General features: G+C 48.0%; 1 pseudogene; it reads left to right on the top strand.

Moving 5' to 3' along the window:
• Window positions 1–1,536: 1,536 nt before the first annotated feature.
• The window catches only part of LOC130262664 (zinc finger protein 665-like), a 214,411-nt pseudogene continuing 201,888 nt past the window's right edge, over window positions 1,537–14,059 (top strand).

The raw sequence follows: 14,059 nt of genomic DNA, 5'->3' as shown, positions 1-14,059 counted from the left end.
TGGTACCACGAGGATCGTCTGCCTGTCTTGGTAGCTATAATCCCAACCCCTTTTCTCTCTCTCTTTCTCTCTCTCTCTGTCCCCCTATTGCATTTTGTTGGCACTAAATAAAGTGCATCTTTTGCAAAAGTAAACTGGTTTTGTCCCCTGCTGTGTCTTTTGTGCTTTGAGATCCCTAAAAGAACCTATCAGGACTCCGCATGTGGTGTGGACCCTGACAGTTGTCAAAGGAGATTATATTGCTATGTTATGTAGATGCCCTGGGTGGGGGAGGGGGGGATGCAAAAAGGAGAGTCGAGAGGGGGGTCTCGATAGTCCATGCCCTGAGGGGGCAATAAGAGGATCCGAGAAGGGGTCTCGACAGCTGCGAGTGGATGGAGAGTGTTTGTGCTTTGGAAGAGAACTGAAGAGGAGTGTGGAGACATATGAGTGAGGCAGTGAGCAGCAAGTCTGGGCATGGAGGTGCAGGACTGGGAACACGGGCTGGGGGCCTGTGGGGCTGCCGGGGCTCAGCGCGGGGCTGTGCCTGACCCCGACACCTCCGGGCAGGGCCAGCAGTGTCCGCCAGCACCCGTGGGCCTGTAGGACGCCCTGGCCCCGTGGGGCTGCGGGACACGCAGCTGCCTGTGATGCTGCCGGCCATGTTCGCTGGGAGCAGCGGTGGGGGAGGAGCTGTGTTTGGACTGTGACAGGTATACGGTGTGTGATAAAAAGAGGGAGAACAAGAATAAAGGAATATATGGGAAATGCAGATTGTACAAGAAAAGATTAGGATTCTGTTTTAAGGATTTTGTGAGTTTTGCTGGAAAATACAAGTAATACAGGGAAAGCCATGGGAGTTTGCTAAATGTGTGAGAGAGGTTTGAAAAGCATGAGTTTCTGATTGCTTCTCATTGTGATTGTAATTTACTGGGAAGAGATTTGATGACTAGAATGGAAATGCAAATTAGTGTTGTGAGAAGTAACAAGAGTGGGAAAAAAAAAAGAAGTAAGAAGTAACACAGAGTCTGTGTTACTGCCTGTAATATCTTTGTGTAAAATTTTGTCTGGGAGGGTTTATGCTGAAATACATCCGGAAGTATAAGCAGCTGCAGGGATATACGAAGTGTGTTTAGGCAAGCTTTGCAGAAAATATCAAAAGAGTTTACTCCACCCTCAGGAGAGTTAAGCTGTTGCAATATGTAGATGATTTGCAGTTATCGGGAGAGCAGGAGGGGGTGGTTGAGGAGAGAGTCAGGTATTTGCGACACCTTCTGACTGAGGGGTTCGGGTGTGTTTGCCCAGAAGGAGCGCAGGGGATTTTTGCCCCAGACTGACAAGAGATTGCGGCAATTTTTGGGGTTGGTGGGGTACTGCGGAGCTTGGACCGAGGATTTTTCTGTTGTGGCTAGACTTTTGTGTAACTTTTAACCCAGAGCGGTCCTGGTGTTGTGATGTGGACACCAGAGGTGGAGCAGTGCTTTGGAAAATGAAGGGATGGATTGGTTGGTGTCCCGGTCTTGGCTTTTTGAGACGCAGAAAAGGAATTTCAACTACATGCGGGTATTGAGCTGGGTCATGCTAGAGGAATTTTGGTGTAAGAGAATGAGGCACACGGAGGCCTGTTGCCTATTTTTTAAAATTGTTAGACCCAGTGGCCAGAGGCTGGCCCCATTGTCTGCAGAACTGTGCAGCCACAGCTCTGATGGTTGCTGATGCGCAAAGGCTGACAAGGGGAGAGTATCTGATCGTAAAGGTTTCACATCAGATTAAAGCTTTGTTAACTGAGAGAGCCTCTAAGTGGATGACGAGCGCTCGATTATTACAGTATGAATCTTGTTTAATGGAACAGGAGGATTTAGAATTTAAAAATGTGGAAAATTTTAATCCAGCCTCCTGCTTGAATGGCCCCGAAGAAAGGGGGAGACAGAAGAAAAGCCATGATTGTATCCAGGTCATAGATCTCCAGACTAGAGCTGGAGAAGATTTGAGAGATACTCCCTGGCCTGAGGGAGGGAATGTGTTCATTGATAGGCCTTCAAAGGTGATAGAGGGAAGCGGTTTGCAGGATACTCTATCATGAATAGGAAACAATTAAAGGAAGGGGGGAGGTTACCCCTAGTCTGAGCCTGGTTAGCTCAGATAGCTGAGCTGTATGTGATTATCAGAGCCTATGAATTATACTGGGACAAGACAGTGAATGTTTTTACTGATTCTAAATATGCATATGAGGTAATACATGCTTTTGGGAAACTATGGGAAGAACGAAGTTTCCTTACCCTTGCAATTCTCAGCCTAGTAGGGGGATAGACATAAATGATGTGCATTTGAAACGTGTGGCTGGGATACTGTCTGTTGTGAAATCTCTTTGACAGGAAGCTCAGCTGGCACAGATCCTGCATTTGGACTTTGCTGTTCACAACATCCAGCCAGGAGATTGGATCCTAGTTAAGGAGTGGAAAGAAGCACCACTGGTGGTGAGGTGGCGTGGACCTTTCCAGGTGTTGCTGACCACAGAAACAGCCGTCAAGACAGCTGAACACAGGTGGACTCAACACACTCGGGTCAAGGTCTCTAAGGCCCCAGAAATTTGGACATCTCAGCTGGAGGAGAAGGACGGGAAGCCACAACTGACACTCTGCAGGGGCGGACTGGAGCAGTAGCAAGTGCGTCAACATAGAGGGAAGCATCATATGCCTACCCACGGACTGCCTGCTGAAATAGTTTGTGTGGGCATCCCTCCTCTTGGATCTCTAGTCATTGGGGAGCCAGCCCTTTGCTGTCACTGTTTTCTTTATGTTAGTCTGTTTCTGTGCCTTCACTCACCACAGGTGCAGAAGACAACGTGAAAGTGAAAATTAGGTTAAGAAATTACATGACACCATTAGAATGTTTCTCTTAATGATCTTACCTTTATATTGTCAGTTAGGGTGGGGCCAAGAATGGGAAAAGAAATTTTTAACCTTAGGAGAAGAAGTAGCAAAAACCTTTAACCTTAGCAATTGCTGGGTCTGTGGGGGGCCAGGGGGATCTGAAAACTGGCCATGGGTGGCCGGCCCAGTCAAACCTAAATAGTGGGTTAGCACCCTGAGTGAGGTCCATAATGGAACAGGATTTTGGGATGAAGAAGGAAGTCCATGACAGCTTCATTCTTCTGAAAGAGTCACTTATTGTCTAAATAAAACAGGAGGCATATATGTGGGAAAAAGTGTTTCTGAGTGGACTTATCTTTGGGTTTGGATTGTTGGACCTCAAACTGCCTTCCTTATGATTGTTCCAGATATCAGGGCAAATGGAATCAAATGCATGTTAAACTCTCAAATGGTAGCTGGGTAAAGTCTTCCTACCATAATTACCAGAAAGATTTGGAAGACTGTAAAGCAGTGGGTAGGGATAAGTTTTTTTACTCCTTATTTTTAAGCTGCCCCTGAGATAATTCCACCAGTAGGACACATGTTGTTCATGACTATCAGTGGAAGTGGCAACACCGGAATGGAACTCGAACTCTTAATAGCAGGTTCTGGTCCAAATCTAATCAAACAGATCTGGGGTGTACCTCATGTGGGAGCATGGAAGTGCAAATACTGTGATTTTTATGGTGGGGCAACCACAGCTGGGGGGACCACTAGGCCCAGGAAGCAAGCTGTATTTTGACCCCCCAGTGGATCATGAAAATTGGGAAAGTCCCTTTGCCAACGGGACGTGGGCTTTAAAGGGGCATCACTGCATTTGTGGCCAACATGCCTATTGCAGGTTACCCCCAAACTGGTCAGGGATATGTTATGTGGGGTATATCAGACCATTGTTCTTTCTGCTACCACAAGTTCAGGGAAACTGGTTAGGAATTAAGGTATATATAATGGTCTAATTAGGGAAAAGTGGTTGACTGATGTATCGCTGGCTGGGGGAAGCACCTAAAAATGGGGTGATCACAAATGGCCACCTGAACGAATCATACAGCACTATGGACCAGCCACTTGGAATCCTAATGAATTAATACCAGGTGCCAGGTAACCCATTTATAATTTAATAATTAAGATAATTAAGATAATTAAGTTAATAATTAGGATAAGTAGGTTACAAGTTGTCTTTGAAAGAGTAAGTTACCAGACGGCTACAGCTCTTGACCTTCACGCTGACCAATCTACTCAGATGAGAAATGCAGTATTTCAACACCAGATGGTATTAGACTATTTATTGGCAAAAGAAGGGGACATGTGTGGCAAATTAAATTACTCAATCTGCCATTTGCAAATATATGACAATAGAAAGGTGGTGAAACAAATAGCAGAAGGAGTAAGAAAGTTAGCTCATGTACCCATCCAAACATGGAAAGGCTGGGAATGGGACATGTTTTCATGGCTACCTGCTGGACTGTGGGTTAAACAACTGCTTTTTTTCTCTTATATGCTGTAGCAACTCTAGTCCTTTTACCATGCATGATCCCTTGCTTAGTACAGCTTATTCAACATGTGATCAAAGAGATTCAGGTTATAGACACGCGTACTGATCCAGAGATGACTATATAAGGACAGAAATGTATGTCATTGCAAATAATTGCAAAACCAAAAAGGACACAGGAACAAGAAATTAAGTCAATGATAGCTAAAGTTTGTAAAGACATTTATTAAAAATAAAAGAGGAGGGATTGAGAGGAATGTTGCATTTGTCTTTACAAACAAGTTGTAGATTTGATGGTAGATAAAGTTAGCACCTAGAGATAAAAGAAACAATGGGAGGGATTACACTGATTGATAAATGGGAAAAGAGATTTGCCTTTACAAACATACTGAATGTTTGCTGGTAATTGAAATTGGGTAATAGAAGATGAAAGAAGCAACGGGGGGAAAACTATGAATTCTGTAAGAATTGAAAATTAAAAGGAAGGGTTATACATTAGAGGGGAATGTCAGGTGTCAGGCGTTCCGGGAAGTCTGTGCCTCTCAAGTACCTCAGCCAATGGGGGAAAGAGAGAGGAAAATGCGGCCAGGAAAATAGGATAAAAGGAGGCTTCGTCCTACAAAAATTGGAGAGATCACAGAGGAATGCCCCATGGCCTCTCCCTTTATTCGAATAAAGCAAAAAGGACTCCTCTGTCTCCTTTTTGGACATAAACCTCTGGTGTTTGTGGATTAATATTCCTTACAGTGTGCACAAAAGAGACAGAGGAGTCCTGTAAAAGTGACTTTATTGATGAAAAAGGGACAGTCTATGGGCATTTACCATGCGGTCTCTAAAACGCAGCCTCCTTTTTATCCTCATTTTCCCAGCCGCATCTCCCTCTCCCTTTCCACGCTGGCTGAGGCACTTGGAAGGTTCAGGTGTCCCGATCCGCCTGCTGCATGTCCCTCTTAATATGCACCCCTCCTTTAGTATAACATCCGATATTCCCGGCTCCGTTAAGTGTTTCTCCTTCTCGAAGTTCAGGAATTGAGCAGGATCTTGGCTGAGCAGCAGTCTGTGTCAATTAGTAACATTTTCTGAAACTGAAGGTTTCTCCCACTGCTTTCTCATGTACAAGTCCCTGGCCCTGTCTCCAAGCAGATTCTCTCATCCACCCTATTTGTTCTTCCTGGGTCCTCTTTGATTTTGGGATTATTCTCAGTGCCCTCACTCCCTGTCCTTTTGTGGCTGTTTCTGGATCAGGAGGCCTGGCTGCCACCTGCATCCCCTTGCTCACCTGCTGAATGAGCTACACTCAGCAAGGTGTTGTGCATGGGAAAAAGATGAGAGTTGCTGCAGCACATCAGAGGAGGAACAGCATTTGTTTAACCCATGGTCTGTCGAGGAACCATGAAAATGTGCTCCATTCCCGTCCTTTCTACCTTTGGACCACAATATGAGCAACTTTCCTATTTCTATTGTTATATGTTTCACCCTTTTCAGTTATCATCTCTTTGCAAAAAGCAGTTTGACTCATTTCATTTTCTGCAAATGTCACCTTCTACCTGGGCGTGGTTGGGTCTCCAGGATGGTCAGGAGCTGAATCAGTCTGGTTGGCTATTTTTTGGAGGACAGATTGTAATCCTACAATTCAAATGATAAATGGGTACTTTTCCCCAGCAGTGTTAATTTGAATTTCTAAAGCTCCTCTCCTGGCTACTACTTTGGAGCAGCCATTTCATGACTCACATGTGTCCCCAGTCTTCTTTTAACTTGATATCTTTAGTGTTAGAGAGTCAAAGCATTACTTGATTTTGGCTTGGATGTGCAACAGGAATAATTTCATCCACACATAGCCCAGGTGTGCAGAGAAAATCATTCCCTGGCACAATTTTTACTAGATTTATTTATACTGTCTGAACCTATTGAAATCTGTTGGTTTAATATTCAGTAGTTTCAAGTTTTGTAGCTCTTACTATTTGGTTTCCTATTGCATCCAGCTTTCTTCTCCTCGGATGCTAATTAGTCCAAACTCCTGGATTTCCTTCTTATCCTAATCTAAACCAGATATCGCCAGCTATGCTGGGCGCTATGTCTGGTGTGGCTGTTCCTTGACGTTTGCTGATGGTCGATGATGTTCTGTTGATGGAAATCTTCTGGGCTATTCCCAGTCTGTTGAGATATTAAACTCATCTCTGTTGAGTGGTGTAACATCCCTTAAAAAAACCTCTTTAAAATTTCATTCCCCAAGATAAAAGCAAACAAGGTCAGAGTAGGGAAATAAAATTTTTAAAACTTTAAACTAGGTATATTTTCCAGCACGAACCCTGTTTTTTCACGATTTTCTAATCCCCCCAGCCCAGTGTGTGAGTGTAATTGAGAGCCAGAGTGGAATTGTGCCGTTGTGCTTCCCAGCAGCTGTGGCAGTGCAGGCACAGAAAGCAGCGAAGCTGCAGCAGTGGCAGCAAGGATTGGCCCCAGTGGCTGGAGATGACAAAGGAGGGTACCCAGGCAGAGGATTTGAGCAGAGGATGTGTGGGCAGGCCCAGGGGCTTCCCCCGCTGTGGAGCCCTGGCTGCTGCTGCATTGCCTTCAGTGCAGGCTCAGTGGGGCCTCCCATGCTGGTGCTGCAGCTGGGAATTGCAAATCTGTGGGGCTTGAGAGCCCCTGAGCCCAGGGTGAGGGGTCCCCCCGTGCTGAGCTGTGCTAGGGCTGTTTCTGTGCTCAGGGACACTTGGAATGGGCCACGGCACTTGGCCACCAGTGGTGCTTCTGCACTCCTCAGGCAGGACCCGATGTCCTGGTTGGATGTTGAGAACAGCAAAGTGCAAAGGCAGGCTCTGTGCCAGCCCAGCTTCCTGTGGGAGAGATTTCACAAGAGACAGGATTGTGGCCACAGGCTGTGTATGTGTACATCCCTTATCTCCACCTCCCACTAGGTGGAGAAGAATTAGTGTAAGTAATTCTGAAGATCAGTTCCAAGGGAGACAATTGAATATCTGCCCTGGGTCTGGCTCTTCTTCTTCCCAAAGGTAATGGCAAAAGCCGTACCTGTAGCGTCTTGTATTCTATCACCAGCTTCCAAAGGAGTTTCTTAATTTCCCCATTCATTCTTTCTATCTGAGCTGAGCTCTGGGAGTGCCAGGGCTTGTGGAGGCCCCATTGTATTCCTAAAGCAGCCATAATCCCCTGAAGGATCTTTCCTGTAAAATGAGTTCCCTATCTGAGTCTGTTGCTTCCACAATCCTTTACCTTGGAATTGTTTTGGAAATACCTTAATAATCAATCCAGTGATGGCTGAAGAGGTCAGAATTGCTTTTGCCACCCTATTAGCTGCCATGCTGTCACCAACAGATATTTGAGCCTTCCTGTTCAGGGCATTTCAGTGCCAGGTTCTTCCAAGCACACACAGCTCAGCCAGTTGAGCTGACCATGTGGGCGGTAACCTGTGCTTGATCTAATTCCGTTTCCTTAACCAGAGCGTGTCTTGGAACTCTTCTCCGTTCTCCTGTGTCACATCCCGAGGTGCGTCCTTAGACCTGAGATCACCTCTGGAGGACATGCAGGTGGTCTAGAACCCAGCTCTTTACGATGCCCGCTGATGAGAGACTGCAGGAGGCTGTTCTTAGAGGTTTTCATGGTTATTTATTCTTCCTTATCTCAGGAATGCCTGGTAGAGGCAGGATTTATCTTTTATAGTCTAAATTACGTACTAGGTATTTACAAATGACCCCCAATACAATACAATCTTGTTCTATGGTCTAGCTCTGTCCTCATCCAATCTAAAAGTGCCAGCGTGTCACCCAGCATGGATGACACAGAGAAGAAGGAGGAAGACGTATCCACACCCCCAATTCTCCATGTTGGCCACGTGTCCCTTATCACAAACGTTCTAGAAATCTGCTAATTCTACATTCTAACAGTCTAATTTACACTCTATTTATTTTGCAGCTTGCATTTCTTCTCTTAATGTTGGTAAATTGTTCCAAGGAGCTAAATCCAGCCCCTGAGACACCTGGGTCTCATTTGAGGGTCTTTGGGGACCCTGCTAGGGGGGTCTTAAACCTTCCAGGGAAGCCAGAGGAATATTCTGGGCTCCCACACTCCTGCCCTGGAAGACCCATCCAGAAACACATTTTTCCCCTCAGGCCAGGGAATGTCTCATCCATCTCTCCTGTCCTGGCTCTGGAGCTCTGTCACTTGAATGCAGCCATGGGTTTGTTCCCAGCCCCTGTGCAGGCTGTTCAAACAGAAGGCTGGGTTAAACCCTTCCCCTGTCCTCAATTGTAAATCCTCCTGTGCCACTGAACTAGTTTCATTCTGTAATAACTGAACACTGCTCATCCATGTAGAGGCTCTTTTGGTTACCAGAGCTTTAACTTGGTGCCAGACTTGAACCACAGGACATCCTCCTGCGATCAGTTTTCGGGCCTCAGGTCCCATTAAAGTTGTGTCTGCACAATTCTGCAGACAATGAGGCCACTCTGGGCACTGGATTAAACATTTTAGCACAAGAATCCCTTTGGCATGGCCCTGTGGAACATCCATATTTTTAAAATGCGAGGTTAACTTTCCTGGTAAGTATTTAAAGGTTTAATAAAAGACAATGAGAGACAAACAATAAAGCAAAAGGTTATACCCACAGGGTACTTGGCCTTCAGCCAAGAGCACAACCTAACTCAGAAAGCACTTCCTTAATGCATCAACGTCTTGCATATTCATTAGTCTTTCATGCTTTATTCAAAATCATTCCCCCCAAACCTGTAAACCAGCATTTTTTCCTTCCCTGGAGGTCTGGAGACCCATAGTCCAAGAATGTGAAAAATTTCCTGATTATCTTTTCTACCATTCTCTGAGTTAGTTACAAAAAAACAAAACAAAAACAAAAACACAAAAGCTTTTCACCTCACCATGTTATAGTCAAAGAAAAATATATTTATTGCACTACTATTTATAAGTTTTGTTAATAGGAAAACTAAAATAAACTATATTAATACAGCAAGTTTTCCAACATTATACATGTAGCTTTCATATTAATATTTGCCAAAAGTCAATAATATAATATGTATTATAACATACATACAATTAAAATTTCTTTTCTCAGTCTTGAAGAGCCATGGCTAAGGAACCAATCACTGTTTCTATTTAATTTTCTGAAGTTTTGCTGTTTCTTGAATCCATACCACAATATTGAGGCTATCTGGGTTTAAAAATTCATACAATGTTCTGGCTCGAACAGAGAATCCTCAGTCTGGGTCCTGCAATTCCTTATTAGTTCTCAGAATTGCCCAGCTCCATTTTATTGCTGGGTAACGTTACTTCTGAGATTCCCTGGTCCTTCTCTGGGTCAATACACCACAAACCTCAGTCAGTGTATGTCCCAAATATTTAACATTTTTCCCTTTTATTTGCCCTTTTTTTTCCCCTCAAATACTCAAAGATGCTTTTTAGCCTTAACATTCAGCCATTTCCCTGAGGCTTCTTCCATTTAGCTGAAATACTTGAGAGTTAGAGACTTTCCAATGCACCCACTGCAACCCCCATAATATTCACCCCACTTTTGTAAAATTAATGATATTCATGGCTCTGTTAGGTCTTTGTTATTTTTCTGGGAGTTCATGAATTTAGCAGGACCTTGGCTGAGCAGCAGTCTGTGTGGTCAATTAATAACATTTTCTGAACCTGATGGCTTCTGTTGTCACTTCCTTATATACACGTCCCTAGCCCTATCTCCGACGAGATTCCCAGCATCTATTTGTAAAGACACTATCCTTTTCTTCCTTCCATGGGGGTCCAGGCAGAGCCGCAGCTCCCAGCGTTCACCACCTGGGCACCCTGCAAGGGGAATCTGGGGAGGTGGGAGGTGAGAATGCCAAGGCCAGGCCCCCCCACGCTGTCATGGGGGGGGCGGCTGCAGTGGGGACCGAGTGCGGGCGGGAGCGGCCGAGAGCCCAGTGCTGCCCCAGCCCGAGCTGCCCCAGCTCCATCCCTGCCCCTGCGCTGGGATGCTGTGGGTTTGGGGGGAAGAGGGAGCCGGCAGTGGGTGCTGGGCCTGGGAGCAGCAGCAGAAGGGAAGGAGAAGCAGGGTTGAGGAGCAAAATGGTCAAATGCTGCACATGGGAGGAGAAGGTGGGATTGTGCAGGAGAAGGAGGAATAGTAGGAGAAAGAGGAATGAGAGGAAAAGTGGGGACAAAGGAGGGGAGGAGCAGAAATGGGAAGCAGCACAAGGTTCCACCCTTCCCTGTATCTGCAGCCTCCCCCCCAGCCACAGGAGCTTTGCCCTCCCCACATGCAGCAGGTCACAGGGGGAGGGGGATCTACGATTTTAACTGGGGTGAATCTTGTCGTGTAGGAGATTTATTGCAAAGAAGGTTTGTGCTTTGATTTTTTTGCAGGGTCTGAATCTTTGTATTTTGGAGGGGTGTTTTGCTGATTGTTGCTGGTTTTGGATGTTTTGATTTATGTCTTGAATATCTGGAGGATTTTCAGTTGGGGTCTTGGTGTTTAGGAGCTTCCTGCAGGCACAAGATGTCCAGTGATTTGCTGAGATGACCAGCCCAAGGCTCTCTCCTCTTGTTTTTTTCCCCAAACCCAGGTTTGTCAATCCTAAGGCGTTGGCGGATTGAGGAGGAGGGAAAGCCCCAGAGGCCTCATGAGGAGGGGCTGCAAAACCAGCCCTAAGCGCTTCGAGGAGGAAAGACTCTCCCTGATCCAGGCAGAGCTCAGAGCTCATGGAGAAGTCTCATGGAGGGGAGAAACCCCACAAATGCTTAGAATGTGGGAAGGGATTCAGCTACAGGTCTGACCTCATCCAGCATCAGAGGATTCACACAGGGGAGAAGCCTTATGAATGAGGGGAATGTGGGAAGGGATTCAGATACAACTTCGGCCTGATCCAGCACCAGGTGATCCACACAGAGGAACGGCCCTACACCTGCTTGGAATGTGGGAAGAGCTTTGGGGTCAGATCCAATCTGAGAAGCCAGCAGCGGATCCACACTGGGGAGAGGCCCTACCAGTGTCCTGAGTGTGGGAACAGCTTTCAGACCAGGTCCAATCTCCACCTACATGAGAGTGTTCACACAGAGGCGAGGCCCTTCCGCTGCCCCGACTGCGGGAAGGGATTCAAGCACAATCCACCCTCACTCGCCCACCAGCGTATCCACAGTGGGGAGAGGCCCTACGAGTGTCCTGAGTGTAGGAAGAGCTCCTCACAGAGCTGTAACTTGACCTGACACCAGCGGAGGCACCACTAAGGGAAGCCCTGAGAATGCCCCGAGTGTGGGAAGAGCTTCGTGCTCTGCTCCAGCTCCATCTCCCATGGGAGGATCAATGTTGTATGATCCCCAGTGACCCCCATTGGGCAGAGTCCTGGTGATCCGTGGTCCTGATGATCCCTGTTGGGTGGGGGGAAGGGGTTGGAGAGATTTCTCTCCCTTCTCCTTGTCTTGTGTGATTTGGTTTGTAATAAATTCCCTCCCTGTGCCCAGGCTGGGTCTGTTATTCCCGTGCCGGTGCTCGGGGCGGGATCTCTCCTGTTCCTTCTCTCAACTCCCGGGCCTCTCCTCAGCCAATCAGACAATGCGAAGAAGATTCAGCCAATCAGAGAGAGCAGCTCTGATGACTCACCGGTTGCCGGGCAGACCCGCAGCACCCAGTGTTCCCCGCCTGGATCCCACCCTCCCCGCGCAATCACGATCCCCCCGCGGGGTCCCCCCAAGTCCCGCCCCACAATAAACGGGACTGGGTCTAACTGGGAAGCCTTATTGGGAACACTGGGAGCAGCTGCGCAGGGGCGGAGTGACAGCAGGGCTGGAGGGAAACACGACCTCCTCCAAAATCGGCGCGGGGACAGAGCGAGGGGTCCTGGCTGGGCCACGAGGAAGGGCTGCAGCCACTGCTGGGTCAAGAGCACTGTGGGAAGAGAAAAGTAGGAGACACCGAGCTGTGGTCCCCAGAGGGAACACAGGTGCTCTGGGGGAGGGAGTGCACAACACTCGGGACCCCCTCTCATGAAACCCAACATGAAGACCCCGATCCCCATCAGCACCTTGCTGTGGGCAGCGTGTGGCAGCATCTCTGGTAATCCGCAAGGGTCAGGACCCCCTTAAACCTCTCACAGACATCCCAAGCCCCTCCAAGCACCCTCCCAATCTCCTCCAGCCCACCCCCTCCCACCCCCCCCATGCTCCAGGACCCCTAAACCCTCTCCTAGTCCCTTCCCAGCCCAACCAGGACTCACTAAGACCCTTCCAGTCTCTTACCAGGACATCCAACTGCATTCCAACCATGCTTTCCAAGCCCTAATCTTTTTCCATCCCCTCCAGGCTCACTCAAATCCCTCCCAGTTACAACCAGCAGCACCCTCCCTCTCAGTTCCCACCAAGACCACTTGAATGCCGTCCCACTCTCCCCAACATCCATATCACCCCTTCTCAGTCCTTCCACACCCACGAGCCCCTCTCCTAGTTTAAACCAGCCTATCTCAAACTCCCTCCCAGTTACTCCCAGCATGCTCCAATCCCTCTCCCAGCACCCCCCGAGCCTCCCCACTCCACTGCACTGTGGGGTTCAGGCTGTGCCCCAGTGCCGGCTCAGGGGGTGCTCCAGGCTGACGTGCTCCACCTGGCAGCTGGAGGTGACCTCACTCTGGTGGGGTTTCCAGCAGCACCAGGAGCTGGTGGGTCCAGTCCCCATTAGGGACCAGGTCGGTGGCCACCACATGCCCTGAGAGCTCCTGCTGGCCCTGGAACCACCTCAGCTGGATCTGGGAAGGGTAGAAATCCGTTACAAAGCAGGGTAAGCGGTGGGGCCAGGCTCGGAGATCAAGGGCCACGGTGAGATGGACACACTGGGGTGTGGCACTGGGAGAAAGCAGGGACACACTGGGATCAGCTGGGATTAAGTGGGAGAGATGGGAGTGGGGTAGTGTGCCACTGAGAGGGACTGGGAATGAAATTGGAGAGAGTCGGCGAACACTGGGAGAGAGTGGATTAGACTGGGGCAATGGGAGAGAGGGTGGAGTTAGGATTGGACTGAAGCACTTGGAATGGACTGGGAGGGACTGGAGGGGGTACTGGGAGAGAGGGGAGAGATTTGGAAGGACACTGGGAGGGCACTGGAAGAGAGGGTGGAGGTCTGGAAGTGGACTCAGAATGGAATGGCTGTGGACTGAGAGAAAGTGGGAGGGACTCTGGTGCCACTGGGAGGGACTGTGAGGAAAATGGTAGAGATCGGGATGGACTGGGAGAGCCACCGGAGTCACTTGGGGTGAGGCACCAGGAGGCCACAGGGATGGGTATCTTAGTTTGAGAGATGATTTTAAAGAGGGCACTCTGGAGTGAGTGTTGTCTCCTCTGTAGGGTTCCAATTATCCCTTCCTACCAATAGGAAATTAATAGATGAAAGTGAAAAAACTCCAACAGTTTATTAATAAACTGTAAGCTCATAAGGTAAGGGAAAAAAAGTAAATAACTGCTAGACAGTAAATTTTCAGACCTTACCCCACACACACATCTGGGACAAAAGACCAAAAATGCCAGAGAAAAGAGAAATCCCTGCTCAGGACACATGGTACAGGTGGTGCTGGTTTCTCCCCAAAAGGAAAAACCACCCAGGGGCGATCCTGAAGGAGATGATAGCGCGGGGCTCGTCCGGCCCTGAACTCCTCCCCAGCTGGGCTCTGTGGGCACTGTC

The sequence above is a fragment of the Oenanthe melanoleuca genome, chromosome 25 (assembly GCF_029582105.1).
Source record: "Oenanthe melanoleuca isolate GR-GAL-2019-014 chromosome 25, OMel1.0, whole genome shotgun sequence".
Classification (NCBI taxonomy): Eukaryota; Metazoa; Chordata; class Aves; order Passeriformes; family Muscicapidae; genus Oenanthe; species Oenanthe melanoleuca.
Note: the sequence above shows the minus strand (reverse complement) of the source record. Positions and strands in the feature narration are given on the sequence as shown.